Source organism: Ornithodoros turicata, unplaced genomic scaffold, assembly GCF_037126465.1.
Source record: "Ornithodoros turicata isolate Travis unplaced genomic scaffold, ASM3712646v1 Chromosome44, whole genome shotgun sequence".
NCBI lineage: Eukaryota > Metazoa > Arthropoda > Arachnida > Ixodida > Argasidae > Ornithodoros > Ornithodoros turicata.
This window is the reverse complement of record NW_026999374.1, coordinates 929,944-948,306: the sequence shown is the minus strand read 5'-3', so window position 1 is coordinate 948,306 and position 18,363 is coordinate 929,944. Positions and strand designations below refer to the sequence as shown.

At 44.1% G+C, this 18,363-nt stretch overlaps 1 protein-coding gene across 5 annotated transcripts in view; it reads right to left on the bottom strand.

Moving 5' to 3' along the window:
- The window catches only part of LOC135374099 (uncharacterized), a 44,856-nt gene extending 39,006 nt beyond the window's left edge, over nt 1–5,850 (bottom strand). For all 5 annotated transcript variants that reach the window (XM_064607098.1, XM_064607102.1, XM_064607101.1 and 2 more), the window contains exon 1: nt 5,783–5,850. The gene's annotated coding sequence lies outside the window, so the exon portion shown is untranslated. The remainder of the gene's footprint in view (nt 1–5,782) is intronic.
- Nucleotides 5,851–18,363: the final 12,513 nt, after the last annotated feature.

Below are 18,363 nucleotides of genomic sequence, written 5' to 3'. Positions count from 1 at the left end.
GTCCGCCATCTTCAAGCACAGATACGTGAAGCCGCGAGAAGCCGTAGCTGAAATCCACTGACAAGTACGAAGGCGCGTACACGTCACAATGCCCGTTCGGGTGCATCTACGTCATAAAAATGGCTGCGCCCATGTGTGTTTCGGAATGAATTACTTATTACTTATTTTTTTGACATGGTACTGTACCGAACTGAGAGAATGAAGGTGTATTTTGGGGAGACCTGGATGTGGGCTTTCAGAATATCACAACCGTTTCGACTTTTTGGGATATCGGCATAGCTGACCTTTAAATCTGAAAGTTCCTCTGGGGCTCCGAAACAACCCAGCGTTTTGCAATTAGAGCTGTACGATTCCTGACGGACTGGGTTTCTCTTGTTTGACTGCTACTCTTTCACTATAGCAACACCAGCAACCCTCATGTGTTTCAGCAGCCACCACCCCTCCAAATGAATGGGCAAGTCCTCATAACTGTGTCATAAACTGCAGACAGGGAAGTACCCGGCTTCGAACCCCGGCTGTGCTGTCTGGGCTTTCCCTCAGACTCTTTCAGACATCTTAGGAAGTCGGCCCAGGACGTTGTCCACCTCTGTGACAACGGCGACCCCTTTCAACACCTCCTCATAGCTGCGACCAACCTCCATCTTGGCGTATTTTGGCCAAACATATCTCCCCAAATCTCAACATCATCTTAAGTCCCTTTCGTTCACCAGCCTGCCTCTATCTATGCCGTTTTATCAGTCGCACTTTGAAGATTGTCAGAAACATGCGTATTTCTTATGACCTTCACATCCGTCACATGTGCGAATCTGAGAAGCGTCGTTGGTTTACGAATGTTCGATGCCCGAACCCGATTAATTTCTAGGTTTCCGGCCCCGACCAATCTGTAGCCTACCCAGTCCGACCCAATGAAGCGGACTGTAAAAGTTGACCGTGGCTCGCAAAAAGTGGGGTTAGACAGGTTCGAGCTGAATCTAGACCCGGCGATGTGCATGCCCGGCCCGCAAAAAGAAAGCGGGCCGGACGTACCCGAAAGCCCGTGCAGTGCTCCAGGGTGGCCTGCTTAGACTGCTCTTCTGTGCCCTGCATGCCACTCGTTGCAGCTTGACCAATCATCGCGAGGCAAACTGCCACGCTCATAGGTTCCTTCGGATACGGACCCCCTCCCGTTCTCCGAGGGCGCTGCTTTTAACTTTATCCACTCCATCCATGTCCAAAAGTCCCGTTGAACATGGCTTGTAACTAGCAAATGAGCTGGTCAGTCGCCACTGACCCGCGCAACCAGGCATGCATATTGCTTTGTGGGTGGGAGCTCTTCATTTTTCTTCTGCGCCATACTTAACAAATTGCCGGCACTGAGCGCCGTAACTTATACACTGCGAGCAAAATAGGAACATGCTTCACTATCAGACACGAACAGATCGTCAGCACCATACGCGGAGATTTGCCTAAAAAACTCACCTGTCTCAGCAGGCCCAGTAAACGCTCTTGACACAGTTCAATATTGCGGCTAATTCTGTCCACTGCTTTTGCCTGTCTAATAATGTGTAGGACGGCAACAATATGCCCACGAATAAATTGCGATGGTCGATCATGAACTGCAGATTGATTTCATATTGGTTGTGCATGCGTTTGGCGAAAACTGCATTATGCTGTTGTAGGTCTGTTATCTTTAGGGTGTATGATTTTAAAGAAAGGTCTCAAATACTGCGTAACTGTAGCAAATTGAAGGGTACAAGCATTTCTGTGAGTGAGGATTTTTCAAAGAAAATTCAGGAAGCGCGGACACTGTTGTGGAATAGCTGCTCAGATGATAGGAGTTCTGGTATTAAAGCTCGACTTGCCTACGACAAACTGTATCTGCGTGACAAGGTGTACTGCTGGGATTTTGTAGCTAACTCTCGTAAGGAGCTTGTCACGGCAACCGCGACCACGGTTCTGAGTAGCGATATTCTTACTAGTAGACATACTGATTATCTAAATAAAAATTCCTCATGTACTGGGTCTGCCCCTGACGCTCTTTTATACAAATACTCGCAGCATCTGCTCCAATGATAAGCGTGACTGCCTTCTGTCTCACATTGATGATTGTGACGCTGATATTGTGGCCCTCACAGAGACTTGGTTGACACCCCATATAAATAATGACGAAATATTCGCCAACTCATCACTGGTGTACGAGATCTTTCGATGTGATAGGGCACAACGTATAGGTGGTGGTGTACTCTTGGCAGTCAGGCCATGTTTGAAACCTGTTGTCATTAACCTTTCAGTTGTTGATCTTGAAATTGTGTGGATTTCCTTTCGTTGTAAGAATAATAATTTTGTAGTAGGTGTGTGTTACCGCCCGCCTGATTCATCGCCATCTTTCGTTTCATCGTTTCATGATGCACTCAACGAAATAGCTATCAGATTCCCTTCATCAATAGTATACATCGTCGGCGACTTCAATTTCCCTGATATTGTTTGGGATCCGCTACCCGTCTCATCTGCCCGCAATAAGACTTGTGACGACTTTATTCGAGTTGCATCTATTTTTAACTTGTCCCAATTAATTTTGCAGCCCACTAGAATTGGTTCTACTCGTTCGAGTATCTTGGACCTTTTGTTCACAACTCACCTGAATACTGTCCAGTCTATACAGTTGTTAGCTGGCATTAGTGATCACGCTATCGTAGTTTCCTCTATTGACATACCTTACATTCGTGAACGTGTTACTACCAAGACCATCACTTGTTACTCGAGAGCGAATTTCGATGCCATCAACTTTCTGCTTTTTCCGGAGACTTCCTTTCTTGTTTTTCATGGCGGTCATTAAACGAGAATCTCAAGCGTGAAATCAATCCTCTTGTTGACCTTCATATACCTCGGATTACTGTTCCAGCGTGTAGTCGGTCCCCGTGGTTTAACAATGAACTCAAGAGGCTTAGAAACAAGAAAAAGCGGCTGTTCCGCAGGGCACGTAGCAGTAACGATTCCGATCTGTGGGCTAGATATCACCACAGCGCGAATGAGTTTAAACAGTCTGTACGGTCTACAAAAACTAGGTACTTTGAAACAACATTGCCATTACTCCTTCGTACTAACCCTAAGCTGTTTTGGAATTCCGTTCGGCCTCATAATAGTCATACTGTAAACCTCACGGTCAATGATACTGCTATATCCCCTGATTTGTGCGCGTGTGTTCTTAACAACGAGTTCTCCAAGTCGTACACTGTAAGAGATCCTCAGGCTCTATTACCATCCATAAATGATTCATTCACTACAGCTTTTCCTATGGACCCTGTTATGATTGACCCTGTTGGTGTATTTTCACTCATTGACAATCTAAGGCTATCTTCCAGCTGTGGACCCGACAACATCACGTCTAAGTTTCTCAAGAGTACCAAGGAGACCATTGGCATTTTATTGTACCAAATATTTTCGCAATCTATTGAGTGCTGTAGGATTCCGGACGACTGGAGGACGGCGAAAGTGGTTCCTGTCTACAAGTCTGGTAGCAAGCAAGATCCGGGTAATTACAGACCGATTTCGTTAACTTCCATCCCCTGCAAACTTCTCGAGCATATCATTTATTCCAACCTTATCCGTTTCCTCGAAGCTAACTCCTTCTTCTCTAACTTACAACATGGTTTCCGGCAAGGGCTATCATGTGAAACTCAGCTGGCATGTTTTACGAGCGATCTATTCTCCGCCATGCATTCTAAGTCACTTACTGATGCCATATTCATAGATTTTCGCAAAGCTTTTGACACTGTTCCTCATCATCTCCTTCTTCTGAAGTTGTCAGCCCTGAAAATCGATCCTAAAATTGTAGCTTGGATCGGGGACTTCCTTCATAACAGAATTCAGTTTGTGTACGCCAACAATTCATTTTCTCCTTCTACGCTTGTCACTTCAGGAGTTCCCCAGGGTTCCGTCCTCGGGCCTCTCCTATTCCTAATATACATTAACGATTTACCTTCCTCTATATCATCACATATAAGACCCTTTGCCGACGATTGCGTAATATACCGCATTATTAACTCCTCCAGCGACGTATCTGCATTACAAAATGATCTTGACAGCTTATCTTCTTGGTGTGAAACTTGGCTCATGTCCTTGAACGTTAACAAATGCAAGCACGTGGCAATCAGTCACACTAAACACTTGGTTAATTCCTACCTCCTTGGCAACATTAAGCTGGATAGCGTACTTAGTTACAAATATTTAGGTGTTCACATTTCGAGTGATCTTAGATGGGACATCCACATTAATTCTGTGCTCTCCAAAGCCAGCCAAACACTTGGCTTCATTATACGCAATTATTCAAAGGCACCCTGCGACTTAAAACGGCAGCTTTATGTTACATTAGTCCGCCCAAAATTGGAATACGCATCATCTATTTGGGACCCGCACCAGGATTCTCTCATTAACAAATTAGAAGGCTTACAAAATCGAGCTTTATATTTTCCGACTACTCCCGACACTCTAGCGTAACGCTACTCAAGAAACAAGCCTCCCTTCCCCTTCTTTCTGTTCGTCGCAAAATAGCTCGCCTCACATTGCTTCACAAGTTTTACTACCACAACATTCTGCCCAGGTACCTCCTGCTCTCACCACCCCATCATATTTCCAACTACCTCGACCACTCAGAGAAACTACTTGTTCCATTTAGTCGCACAAATCACTTCGCCAATTCATTTGTTCCCAGAACAGCGAACGACTGGAACCATCTTCCCGCCTCCACCGTCATCGTCCGGGACCCTAACAGCTTCCGCAAGCTGCTGGACCAATTACTTTGTATGTAAATTCGTTGTATGTTCCTTTATTTTGCCACTCCCCTCTGTAATTCTCTGACCTGAGGGTAAATAAAGAAAGAAAGAAAGAAATGAGCGGAAGTCATCCCCATATCATCGTCATCATGTATCTATCTCTCTCTCTCTCTCTCTCTCTATGGTGTAAAGCGTGACACTTTTGCTCCATGGTTAACGCTCTAATTTGTCGTCTCCTTTTAATACCATCGGCTTTCCACGTGATTCTCCTCCTGCTGCGTAATTGGCTGAGAGCGCGGCGTCTCGTTCCCGGACGTTTCAACTCTGCATCCAAGTCAAACAACAGCCAACCATCCGAAACGCGCCATCGCAAAGGAAAAAAAAAAAGCTTCAGTTGTCGCGCATGCCACGCGAATGTACGAGGAGTGTTCAAGTCAAACCGTTACTTTCTGTCTCCCTGAGTGTACAAATGGCTCGCGCTACTTCTTTTTCGTCATTTTCACACGCGACAGGCCCCACCACGTGGTGGTCCAAAGTTTGTGCAAAACAGAAGACACGTGCTGGACAAGATGGCCGACAACGCGGTGAGCGCGCACATCGAACAGCGAATTGTCATTAAGTTTCTCGTGAATGAAGGCGTAAAGTCATCTTAAATTCACAGAAGACTTCAGGCTCAGTACGGCCATCTCTTACATCGGGCAACCAGGTTGCGACTTGCGAGATAGTTAGGTGTGCTACTTAAAGTACTCATTGCCAGTCAAAAATTGTTTTCTTTGCGTCAAACCCCAGAGCGCGTTATCCTATCCAGCGATACATGATAACCCATTGGAGTTATGCTCCTACATTCGACTCATATCTGCAAGGCATTACGCACAATTTAAAATTATCCCCGCATTTTCTCAGAAGCTGAACGAAATTACTCCCCGTTGCCCCAGCAGGGAGAGCGCTAATTTTTTAGATAGCCATGTCCATAGCCAAATCGATAGCCAGCTAACACTGGACATGTAGACAAGGAGCAGAATGGGACTTACTACTTGCAGAAGACAGCACAAGTTTCGCAGACGACCGTTGTTTCTGTTAGGCCAGGCTGTCGTTTATAAACCCCCGATACATCCTGGAGGAAGTCTACGTAGGCTGAGCTGATTGGTTAGAGAGAAACAGCTCCTACGATATCCGTATACTGATACGCTTGTGAACACTACGCCGGTTTATGTAACATCGGCAGAAGCCTCGGATGGATGGATATACCAAACAAAATGTGGACATCAGCTTCAGAATGCCACACCTAATGCGTTTTATTGGCTAATGGTACACATTTTTCAGAACTCGCGTATAGAACACAGACCGTTATCTCCGGTATACCAAATATACTCCAAGTCGTAGGTCATTTTAGAAAACACATTCCTGTACTTCCCGCTCATGTTGCTGAACACTCTGAACACAGAACTTGACCGCATAGCACGCTCTGCACCAACCTTTGCCACGAATGATAGGGTTTTCGCTTACGATTCGGGGAGAGAGGGAAGCGTACGCCTTTTTGTGTCAATTATCGTGCGTTTCAAATTGCCACGAAGAGGCGTACGCCCCCCTCTCTCTCTCTTCCCTCTCTCTAACCCTCGTGGAAAGTATTCGAGCTGAGCGTGCTATGCGGTGAAGTTGAGTTTTTAGAGTGAAGACTCTGAAGATCGATGCTCGGTCATGACCCAGAAAAATACTTCTGGGGGGGGGGGGGGGACTTTTTGTGGGGGAGGATTTCCCCTCGGTTGCCCCTCCCAAAAGTATACCAAATGTACCATTCCTGGGGGGGGGATGGAGCACCCATGGACAAGGAAGTTGCCACCGGTCACTCGCCCATGCGCTAGCGCTGTCACAATAAGACTGACAGTTCTGTGTGCTTTCTATATTTTACGACTATCATTTTCTAGAATTTGGGTAGTCGCTGATGTGTTTTGCAAAGGGAAGGAATTGAGAAAAGAAAAGTATCCAAGCGCAAAGAGAATTGACCACTTTTGTGACAGAAAACCCTGAGAAAAAAAAAAAGAGGTCTTGTCTACTGTCTATACAATTTCTATAGAAGGTGCCGATAAAACGTGTATAGAGATCCTAACTGCTCGCTAAAGAACTTTGAATTGACATTCTATACACAATTGGCCGGCCACATCCTACAGAAAGTCTATTCAACCAGTAAACAGACATTCTATACGAAATGTGCAGATTTACTTTAGACGGTGTATGTGTGCTTGACAGTAAGGGTGTGTTCAAAGTAGCAAAAAAATACCTGAGAATCAGTTCTCGCCCGATGGAATATCCGCCAGAGCCAATGAACTACAGGTTTTCAGTAGAAACCAGCATTCTTCCTCCTACCATTTCTTCTTTTAACCTCTGCCACCACACATTTCATTTTCTCATGCAGCGTTTCTTTTTGTTGGTTTCCTGGACTCCCAGTAAAGGAAAATACGCTTTAAAAGGCAAACGGGCCATTCCAAGCTAAGTGATCCAGAGGTGCCGCTCGACCGCCCCCCCCCCCCCTTTGAACTTTGTGATTTTTTTTTGTGTGTGTGTGGTTCCTTATGACACCGAAAGCAACAGAACATTGGTCTTTTCTAACGAAATTGAAATTTATAGGGTGCAGAACCCCTCAAAGATGCAGTGCTTGGCAAAACCCTATGTCGTTCTAAGCAAGCATTACGACCCACGGGGCGTGTTAAAAAACGTCTTATTTGATAGGGGAGCGTTCATTTTACCGTGTGAACCAATTTTCACCACCGCATTCGACGGGCTCCACGCTTGCGGCGTGCACGAAATTTGCAGAGTTTTTGCAAGATTACCAATTTTCTTTTTGTAATATAACGTTCTGGAATTTCTCCTTCAATTTTTTTTCTCATATAGCCCTGGTATTGTACTTTCAACAAAAAAAAATTCAACCCCGCCGGTGCAATGTAAGCCGCATTAAAAAATCGGGAAGTTGTAAAAATTCAACAAAATGCACATTTTTTACCGAAAAATTTCGTGTGAGGAGGTCGGGATAGAAGCGTGAAGAAGGTGTCTTTCGATGCACCGTCTTCCGAGCAAGATGTAGCAAAAAAAAATCTCAGAGGTATTTTTTGTTAAACTGAAATAATATTTTTTAATTGAAGGTAACTTGGGAAACGTGTATGCGCACTGCGGCGCATCGTACCGAATGAACAACTGAGCTGGTCACTCACAAAACACTACACTCTTAAAAATGAACTTGACCGCATAGCACGCTCTGCACCAACAATTGCCACGGATGTTATCGTTATCTGTCCTGATTTGATGAAAACGGGAGGCGTACGCCTTTTCTGTGACTATTATGAACAGCGTACGTGTCACAAAAAAGGTGTACGCCTCCCGTGCTATGCGGTAAAGTTCATTTTTAAGAGTGTAGACGGAAAGAAACCACCAATAGGCAGTCGCATTATTAAAGAGCAAATAACGGTTGAAAACACGTGTTTGCCTCCATAGCGACCCGATGGTTGTGCAGTGAGCGCTCATCAAGCTGGCCATCTTGCTCAACTTTTACCCAGATCGCGGTGCTGGTCAGTGAGAGATAAGGAAAGACACGCACTCTGAAAACAGAACTTCACCGCATAGCACGCTGTGCTCCAACCATTGCCAAGAATGATAGGGTTATCGCTTCTGATTCGAAGGGAGAAGGGGGCGTACGCCTTTTTGTGGCAATTTTCATATATCCAAATTGCCACAAAAAGGAGTACGCCCACCTCTCTCTTGGAATCAGAAGCGATAACCCTATCATTCTTGACAATGGTTGGAGCACAGCGTGCTATGCGGTGAAGTTCTATTTTTAGAGTGTGGAGATAGGTGTCCATTCAGGCTACATGGTACCATATGGCTGATATTTGGCCGTGTGGAATCCGACATCGGTCAGTCGAGTCGGTGACATGACTAGGGTAATCACGACATGAACAGGGATCAAGTATACTGCCTGTACAGAACACAAGCGGAGAATGCTTTCACGAGCAAGTTCTTTGGATGTGCCCATTGTTCTTTTCATTCCTTTTTTCTTTTTTTTTACGTGTGTGTGTGTGCACTCTTAAAAATGAACTTCACCTCATTGCACGCTCCTAGCTAACCACCATCTCGAATGATATCGTTATCTGACCTGATTTGTTGAAAACGAGAGGCGTACGCCTTTTCTGTGACAATTATGAACAGCATAAGTGTCACAAAAAAGGCGTACGCCTCCCGTTTCCATCAAATCAGGGCAGATAACGATATCATTCGAGATTATGGTTGGCTAAGACCGTGCTATGCGGTGAAGTTCATTTTTAAGAGTGTGTGTTAACTCATTCCATTGCTCGGAAGAGAACCTTTTAGCTGTCCACTCCTCTTGCACGTATATAAAACTTACTTAGTAGCTGTGACGTACGATCTTTTCGGTTTGTGCGCCAACAGATGAGACGTATACGTCTTAGAGAAAAAAAATTTTCAGTGATGCACTCCTCTCCTAAAAATGAACTTCACCGCATAGCACGCTCCTAGCCAACCATCATCTCGACTGATACCGTTATCTGCTCTGATTTGTTGAAAACGGGAGGCGTACGCCTTTTTTGTGACACTTATGCTGTTCATAATTGTTACTTTCTCTCGAACGCATTGAATTGAAGTATTTCGATCACGTTTAGCGATCCTTCATTACATTTATTTTCGATTGAAGATTTGTTCGCTTTATGAGCCTGTAGTGCAACGCGCGGACTAGGCAAACGCATCCGGGAAGTCCTCGCCAACGGTGAATGTTATTGAAAGATTAACGACATCGATTTCCTTTCGAAGGGCTTCGGAAACAATTTGTGCCGCTGCATCTGTTTCCTACGAGTCTCATTATTAGAGCCCTGATTCCTAGGCAAATGCCTTTGTGGTTCTAATAGTGCCTTCTCAATACTGGAGCACCAATTGGGTGCTGGGGAACCTGCTATATCGTTTTCATATAGTGGCTTTAAATGCCGGCATTAGTGCCTATTTTCGCGTAGGTATGAGCAGAATAAGAGTAACAGATGTGGCATACGCAGCTTCCGTGTGTTCGTACTTATCAAGCACAATCTTCGCAGAAACTCAGCAGAAACAGCACAAAAGTGGAGAGCCCGATTCATATTCGGTAATTACAACCGCACGGCCAGTGTCACTTCTATATGAGTAGAGCCCGGATTACTGGGCAAATACCCATTGTTTTCGTATGGTTCTAATTAGACATCCGATTAAACATCGAAAAATACCTGTAACGTCAGTGGCGTTACACCGACGTGCAGGAGAAATTGACGTCGGTCGGCTCGCACGTCATTTTGAAGCCATATCGATGACACTTCAAAGAAGCGCGTATCTCAAATGTATACTGGAACCTAAGCTGGGAACTGCACTGTGAGAGAAAAAAGGTATACATATACTAGATAGAGTGTGTAAATTGAAGTTGAGAATACTATAGAAAGGGGAAGAAGAGGAAAATCGCATTAATTAAGAAGAGGAGCGTCGAAGACAGAGGACACGGCACAACTGCTGCTAGCAGCACGCCGGAGCTGCATTTTATGCTGCTGGGCATGATGCATGCTGGGGCAGCGTTTCCCGAAGAAGTTGTCCGAGAGTCTTGGCGAGTTTCTCAGGAAAAAGGGGAGGGAACAACAAGGAAGAAAGAAAACTGCGGAAGGCAGCGTGAACCTGGCAGCACTGCGAAGACAATTGACAAAGTAATTTAAGTAGAGAGCCGAAAATACGGAAGAAAGTATTTTGAAGACAAAATGCTTCTAGTAAGATACTAAATACCGATAAAAGTACATAAAATACATTACCTCAAAATACAACACTTCTACAAGTCTGCTTGAGTCCGACCAATCGAAATAATCGCGGGTTATAAAAAATGCGAGGACTCATACATTTAGTGGCTATATACTTGTTGCGTATTCTCAAAGACCCGTTAAAAGTAACGACACTATCCTTTCTCACCTCAGAACATTGTCCGATGTTCCGAAATTAAAATCTAATATAAAGGGAAGTGGACGTCGATAAACTGTTCCAACAGAGAATGATCTTCTGTTCAAAATATACTGAGGTACTTTCTTCAACATTCTCTTACCGTTTCGTTGGATTTTCTACGCTTAGAATCTCGTCGTTGGTTGTTGATGCATTTTATTTCTAATTTCTAATCCACTGTCCCGCCGTCTGCAGGACATAAAGGTAACGAGGTTATTTCTCAAGAAGGCTGCGCGTTCGCCTCAACACAAGGCTCAGAATGCATGGTTAACTCGTGTCAATGATTTCTTCATTAATAATAACGCGTAAATATTGTTACTTTCTCTCGAACGCATTCAATTGAAGTATTTCGATCACGTTTAGCGATCCTTCATTACATTTATTTTCGATTGAAGATTTGTTCGCTTTATGAGCCTGTAGTGCAACGCGCGGACTAGGCAAACGCATCCGGGAAGTCCTCGCCAACGGTGAATGTTATTGAAAGATTAACGACATCGATTTCCTTTCGAAGGGCTTCGGAAACAATTTGTGCCGCTGCATCTGTTTCCTACGAGACTCACTATTAGAGCCCTGATTCCTAGGCAAATGCCTTTGTGGTTCTAATAGTGCCTTCTCAATACTGAAGCACCAATTGGGTGCTGGGGAACCTGCTATATCGTTTTCATATAGTGGCTTTAAATGCCGGCATTAGTGCCTATTTTCGCGTAGGTATGAGCAAAATAAGAGTAACAGATGTGGTATACGCAGCTTCCGTGTGTTCGTACTTATCAAGCACAATCTTCGCAGAAACTCAGCAGAAACAGTACAAAAGTGGAGAGCCCGATTCATATTCGGTAATTACAACCGCACGGCCAGTGTCACTTCTATATGAGTAGAGCCCGGATTACTGGGCAAATACCCATTGTTTTCGTATGGTTCTAATTAGACATCCGATTAAACATCGAAAAATACCTGTAACGTCAGTGGCGTTACACCGACGTGCAGGAGAAATTGACGTCGGTCGGCTCGCACGTCATTTTGAAGCCATATCGATGACACTTCAAAGAAGCGCGTATCTCAAATGTATACTGGAACCTAAGCTGGGAACTGCAGTGTGAGAGAAAAAAGGTATACATATACTAGATACAGTGTGTAAATTGAAGTTGAGAATACTATAGAGAGGGGAAGAAGGGGAAAATCGCATTAATTAAGAAGAGGAGCGTCGAAGACAGAGGACACGCCGGAGCTGCATTTTATGCTGCTGGGCATGATGCATGCTGGGGCAGCGTTTCCCGAAGAAGTTGTCCGAGAGTCTTGGCGAGTTTCTCAGGAATAAGGGGAGGGAACAACAAGGAAGGAAGAAAACTGCGAAAGGCAGCGTGAACCTGGCAGCACTGCGAAGACAATTGACAAAGTAATTTAAGTAGAGAGCCGAAAATACGGAAGAAAGTATTTTGAAGACAAAATGCTTCTAGTAAGATACTAAATACCGATAAAAGTACATAAAATACGGTACCTCAAAATAGAATACTTCTACAAGTCTGCTTGAGTCCGACCAATCGAAATAATCGGGATTATAAAAAATGCGAGGACTCATATATTTAGTGGCTATATACTTGTTGCGTATTCTCAAAGACCCGTTAAAAGTAACGACACTATTCTATCTCACCTCAGAACATTGTCCGATGTTCCGAAATTAAAATCTAATGTCGAGGGAAGTGAACGGCGATAGACTGTTCCAACAGAGAATGATCTTCTGTTCAAAATATACTGAGGGCCGGTTTCACGTCAGTTCAGGCAGGGAGGTCCCATCGACCCCTTGGATTTTCATTATTTTTTTATATTTAGAAGCTCATCGTACATGATGACCAACAGCGGTAAAATGAATAATTTATACGAAATATTTCTCACGCAAAAAAATCCAGAAAATCCTGCCTTGAATTCGAGTGTTTCAGTTTTGCAGTGTTTGCACGCGTATATTTCCCGAGTCTTAAAAGATACTGCAGTCAAGCCAATCCAGCCAGCAGTCCGAGTGCAAATTTTGGCGCGCAGAAGCAACGCTCTGTGATATAAAAAATGGCGAACATGCTCTCTCGTGCGGTTTTGTTCCAACTTCGACGCGTGATTTCTGTGACTGTAGATGTTTCTCACAACCCTATTTGATATCACTTCACTCAGCTTTTAATGCTCTTTCATCTGGTATTTATATCGTGCGTGTACCCCATACAGGTATCTGCTGACACAGGCAACAACAACAACAATAAATGAAGAAGTGATGATGACACAGGCAAATGTCAAGGTATATTTCGAAAAAACAAGGATTTTGAGCGTCCGTCTCTCGAAAAAGCCCATTTCTATTTCTTTTATATTTTGCCAGGACATGGCCCGATATTAGACCTTCCATCTTACGTTAAAAAATTCTGCTTCAAAAGGCGTACACTGGCGATTAGCACGTTAAAACGCCGCCCTAGTCTGCGTGCGTATTTGTCTGAGCCTGGCTGCCTGTACCGCGGGATGGCGGGCCTCGTGTCGGTGCTCCCTTTGTTTGAGCAAGGTTGTGTGGCCTTAGCCTTACCTGAGCTATTCGTAGGCAAACTTTTGACGTCCTGCTGAAGAAATAATTCACTTCTGGGAGTTAGCGATTCCCAATAAAGCATCATAATGAAATCCTACGTTGCCGTAAAGCCGTATTTCAAAGGCTAGGTCAAACTTAATGGTCAGCGAAGGTAAAACCTCTACTCTTGCAAGCTCCGTACACGGTGATACCAATACTGCACAAATAAATATCGAGTTAGGAATTGCTTTTTTTCAGGGTTCCCGCAAGTTCCTGCGAAGCTTGGTTTACTTCATTTTACGATATTTTTAAGTTATGCAAAGGGCTTTTAGCACGAAATGCGTGTGTGTGCTGAACTTGCAGCAGTACATTCCTTCTCAGAGCTAGGGAAGTGGGCGGGTTCTCGCATTTGTCAGAGTTACATTAGATACATTCAGAGCAGAGCCATACGGGATACGCACCTAATGCACTTCGATTTCGCTCAAAACTGGACAGTATAGCCATACCTAGCGAAATACAAGCGTGCCACTGTGGAAAACAGATTTCCATATTCACATGTGTGGTAACAGCTGGCACGGAAACACACAGTTTTGGTGTGGTGAGCGAAGACTTCTGTCACGATTCAGCACAGTCACTGTTAGCTTCCATAGCTATTGAAGAATGTCTTGACGAGAATGTTCCTCTTCCAGCTAATGATTTACGTGTCAGATGGAGCGGCGAGCCATTTTAAAAATCGGCATAGGCTGTTAGAGCTCTGCAAATCTACTTTTGTGAGCGAGACATGGCTGTTCAGGAACAGGCCACGACAAAAGTGCGTGTGAGAGGATCGGTGTGACAGCAATCAAGCACCATGTCATGACACCTAACTTGCGTTCAATCGAGAGTGACGTCATCTTAGAGTCACAAGATGCGATAACGTGCTTGCCAAAACACCTAACGCGCGTCCATTTACTCCACATGTACGGCCTGAGGACGTGGCTTCTTTTACAATGCAAAAAAAACAAAAAAACAATGGGTAAACCTATACCGCATCAAAGTGGCATACAGGGTTCGCATGCGTGGCAAATCAAGACACCGGAAAGTCTAGGCCGAGAAACATTTATAGCTAGTACTGTGGACAGTGAGTGCAGAAGAGTGACATTTTCTTAGAAAATTAGTGAAATCATTTGTCGCTGTCATTGCAAAATACTGCTTTTCCGCAGTCTTGTAAATATATCGACATAAACTACCACTTTTGATTACACAAAGTTGTCCCTTTCTTGTACGACATCGACAGGAGGCCCGCCATCCCACGGTACCGGCAGCCGAGCTCCGACAAATACGCACGCAGACTAGGGCCGCGTTTTAATGGTCTAATCGCCAGTGTATGTCTTTTGAAGCAGGATGTTTTTACGTAGAATGAAAGGTCTAACATCTGGCCATGTCCTGGCAAAATATAAATGAAATAAAAAGGGGCCTTTTCGAGAAACGGATGGTCAAAACCCTTGTTTTTTCGAAATATACCTTAACATTTGGCTGTTTCAGCAGGTACCTGTAGGGGGTATACGCACGATATATATACCAGATGAAAGAGCATTAAAAGCTGAGTGAAATGATGCCAAATAGAGTAATGAGGAATATCTACAGTCAGAGAAATCACGCGTCGAAATTGAAACAAAACCGCACGAGAGAGCATATTCGCCATTTTTTATATTATAGAGCGTTGCTCCTGCGCGCCAAAATTTGCGCTTGGACTGCTGGCCTGTAGGCATACTAAAGCATTAAAAAGATTCACTGCAGTATCTTTTAAAACTTCTGAGATATACGCGTGCGAACAGGGCAAAACTGAAACACTCGAATTCAGGGACGGATTTTCTGGATTTTTTTTGCGCGAAAACTATTTCGTATAAATTATTCATTTTACCGCTGTTGGTCATCATGTACGATGAGCTTCTAAATATAAAAAAAAAATAATGAAAATCCAAGAGGTCGATGGGACCTCCCTGCCTGAACTGACGTGAAACCGGCCTCAGGTACTTTCTTCAACGTTCTCTTACTTACATTCAACATTCACTCAACATTCTCTTACATTCTCGTTGGATTTTCTACGCTTAGAATCTCGTCGATGGTTGTTGATGCATTTTATTTCTAATTTCTAATCCACTGCCCCGCCGTTTGCAGGACATAAAGGTAACGAGGTTATTTCTCAAGAAGGCTGCGTGCTTGCCTCAACACAAGGTTCAGCATGCATGGTTAACTCGTCTCAATAAGAAACACTCCTGTCAATGATTTCTTCATTAATAATAACGCGTAAATATTGTTACTTTCTCTCGAACGCATTCGATTGAAGTATTTGGATCACGTTTAGCGATCCTTCATTGCATCTCTGTTCGGTAGAAGATTTGTTCGCTTTATGAGCATGTAGTACGATCCGTAGACTAAGCAAATCGCAACCGGGAAGTCCTCGCCCACACGGTGAATGTTATTGAAATATGAACGACATCGATTTCCTTTCGAAGCGTTTCGGAAACAATTTGTACAGAGTCTCGTTTGCATCCGCTTCCTACATATCTCCTCATCATTACTGTAGAAGGCCACGTATTGGAAGGACATCCTGTGGTAGATCTGAATGAGAAGCAGTTTGCTTTTAAAGGAAACCGATTGTACACTCCCACTACCGCTGTTCAGATAATTGGCGCAAAAGGGTGCAATGACTGCCACGTGTGCTGTATAGAGAGAAGTCCTACACCGGAAACCTCCGGCTTTGCTGTCTTATTTAAAATTATCCCCATGTTCAATATTGTCGTTATAATAAACTTTGCTGCGTTTACAGTCCAGTCTTATAGAACGCCACAAAACCCGTCCTTATAAAAATGTAGGCGGCAAGCCACTTGAGCAGCGGGAGCGTCGTTGCTAGGAAACAAGTATCTCGCAACGTAACGTAGGAAACATTCATCCTCTACGATGCTTGATTTCAGCCACAGAAAAGCTGCATCAGAATTGCAAGTGTATATGACCATGCTTGAACGTATCTTGAGTTCGTACTTGAAACATGCATAATATTTTAAATACTTTTCCCGATATTTTAGTATCTACTCCATACTTTTTGCGACAAGTATTTTTGAGGCATTTAACGTACTTTCTTCGGTACTCAGAATACTTTCCTCGCTCATCGTATGCAGTATACCGCAGTGTTTTCAGATCTACCATAGCAATAAATACGGGCAACCGGACGTTGCATATATTTTTTGTATTATTATTATTAGTATTGTTGTAGTAGTGTATATATATTTGTAGTATTAGATTAGAAGCTTAGGAGGGCGGTTGACCACGAGAATGAAATAAGCAGGAAAAATCAGAAGACGACAAAGAGCTTACAGGAAAACACAAAGGGGAGTTTATTAACACATATAGGGATAGGGGTCCACGTTTCGGCAGTCAGCGCTGCCTTCGACGGGACTGGCAAAGTCCCGTCCCTATCCCTATATGTGCTAATAAACTCCCCTTTGTGTTTTCCTGTAAGCTCTTTGTCGTCTTCTGATTTTTCCTGCTTATTTGTAGTATTATATATATTGTATAAGTACTTTCACGTAATCGGTTCCAACAAATGTCAGGGCATGTTCTCATACTGATAATCCCAACCAATGACACGTGCGTCGAAATCTACTCATCCGACTGCTCCCTCTTTCAGGATAAACGGTATTTCCGTTAACGATATTTCTGGAAAGGATGTTTCTGAGAAACGATGTATACACTATTTACACAGAGAGAAGAAAAGAAACGGGCAGGAACGCTTTATTACAATTAACACAAACCAGACCTTCGTGCAGAGCCTGTACCGTTCGTCAGGTCAAAGAGTAGCCATACAACTGGACGTATGTACAAGTAGAGAAGGAGGGAAAGATGGAAATATCTAAGGGAAATAGAAGAACAAAACACTAACGAAGACACTGTTCTAGCTAGCCGAGGAGGCTGAAAATATAATAAGTAAAGTGGGGAATCAGATCAGCAACTACAACACATGTGTCACAGACCTACATAGGACAGGGGAAAATTTACAGCGCAGACAGCCGAAAAACGCAAGGCGACCCTCCAGATCCTCCCTCTCCAGGCAGCACAATGCACTGAAAGTCGAGTGCAGTGGGGGTGGACGGTATGTGTCTTCTCAATGTGCTTTAGCGTCACGGGTCTGTTCAAGACCTTCCACACCCATTGCACATTCTGTCCACACCCATTGCACTCGACTTTCAGTACATTGTGCTGCCTGGGTCCCGGGTTTCGGGGAAGGCACAAGGTCGCTCTGCGGTCTCCAGCCGGCAGCGCTGTCGGACACCCCTCCTTCAACATCCCCATTTCCTGGACTACGGAAGGACGACTTATTTGATAGATAATTGGAAATTGAACAACTGTAATGGGCCAGCGTATATGTTTAACCTATGTGGCTGAAGGGAGCAAAGGTTAGGTAGGGTTCGCGATTTTTTTTTTCATTTTATGCCATTTTCACATTCGTGTTCAAGGAGTACAATTGATAGATGAGTATTAAATTCCTGTCCCTATGCATTAAAGTGTACTGATACAGGGGCGGGGCTATATTGGAGTTTGGGCCACAAAATATTTCTCGCATGGAGTTTCATGTTTCACCAATACACTGGATGTTGCGTTTTTCGCACATAATCAAGGACCATGAATTAAACCAATTGCAGTGCAAAGAGTGTCGGGTCTTGAATGTAGAGGAATTTGCCTTACTAGGGAACGCGTGTTTTATTGCAAGGAGAGGAACCGTGTTGCTGACGATTCAGGGCGCGGAGTTTTAGGGATGCTGCGAATACTGCGAGACCTGCGGAAAGTTAGAATCGGCGTTATGCAAAATTAACTTGGCATCTGGCAACAACGAGCCCCGAGGCTTCGTCGGCTATCTTGGTTGTGTCGAACCTCCGGTAAACGTGCGTTGTGTTTGTCTGCTCTACGATGACGACCGCGGTCGCGTTTCCCATCTTTTGGTCATGACACGTAGAAAAGCGTCCTGCAGAAAAATACTGCCCTGTTTGTCAGATGACACAGTAGCAGGTCTGTGTACAGTGGCACTGCCGTCGTCTC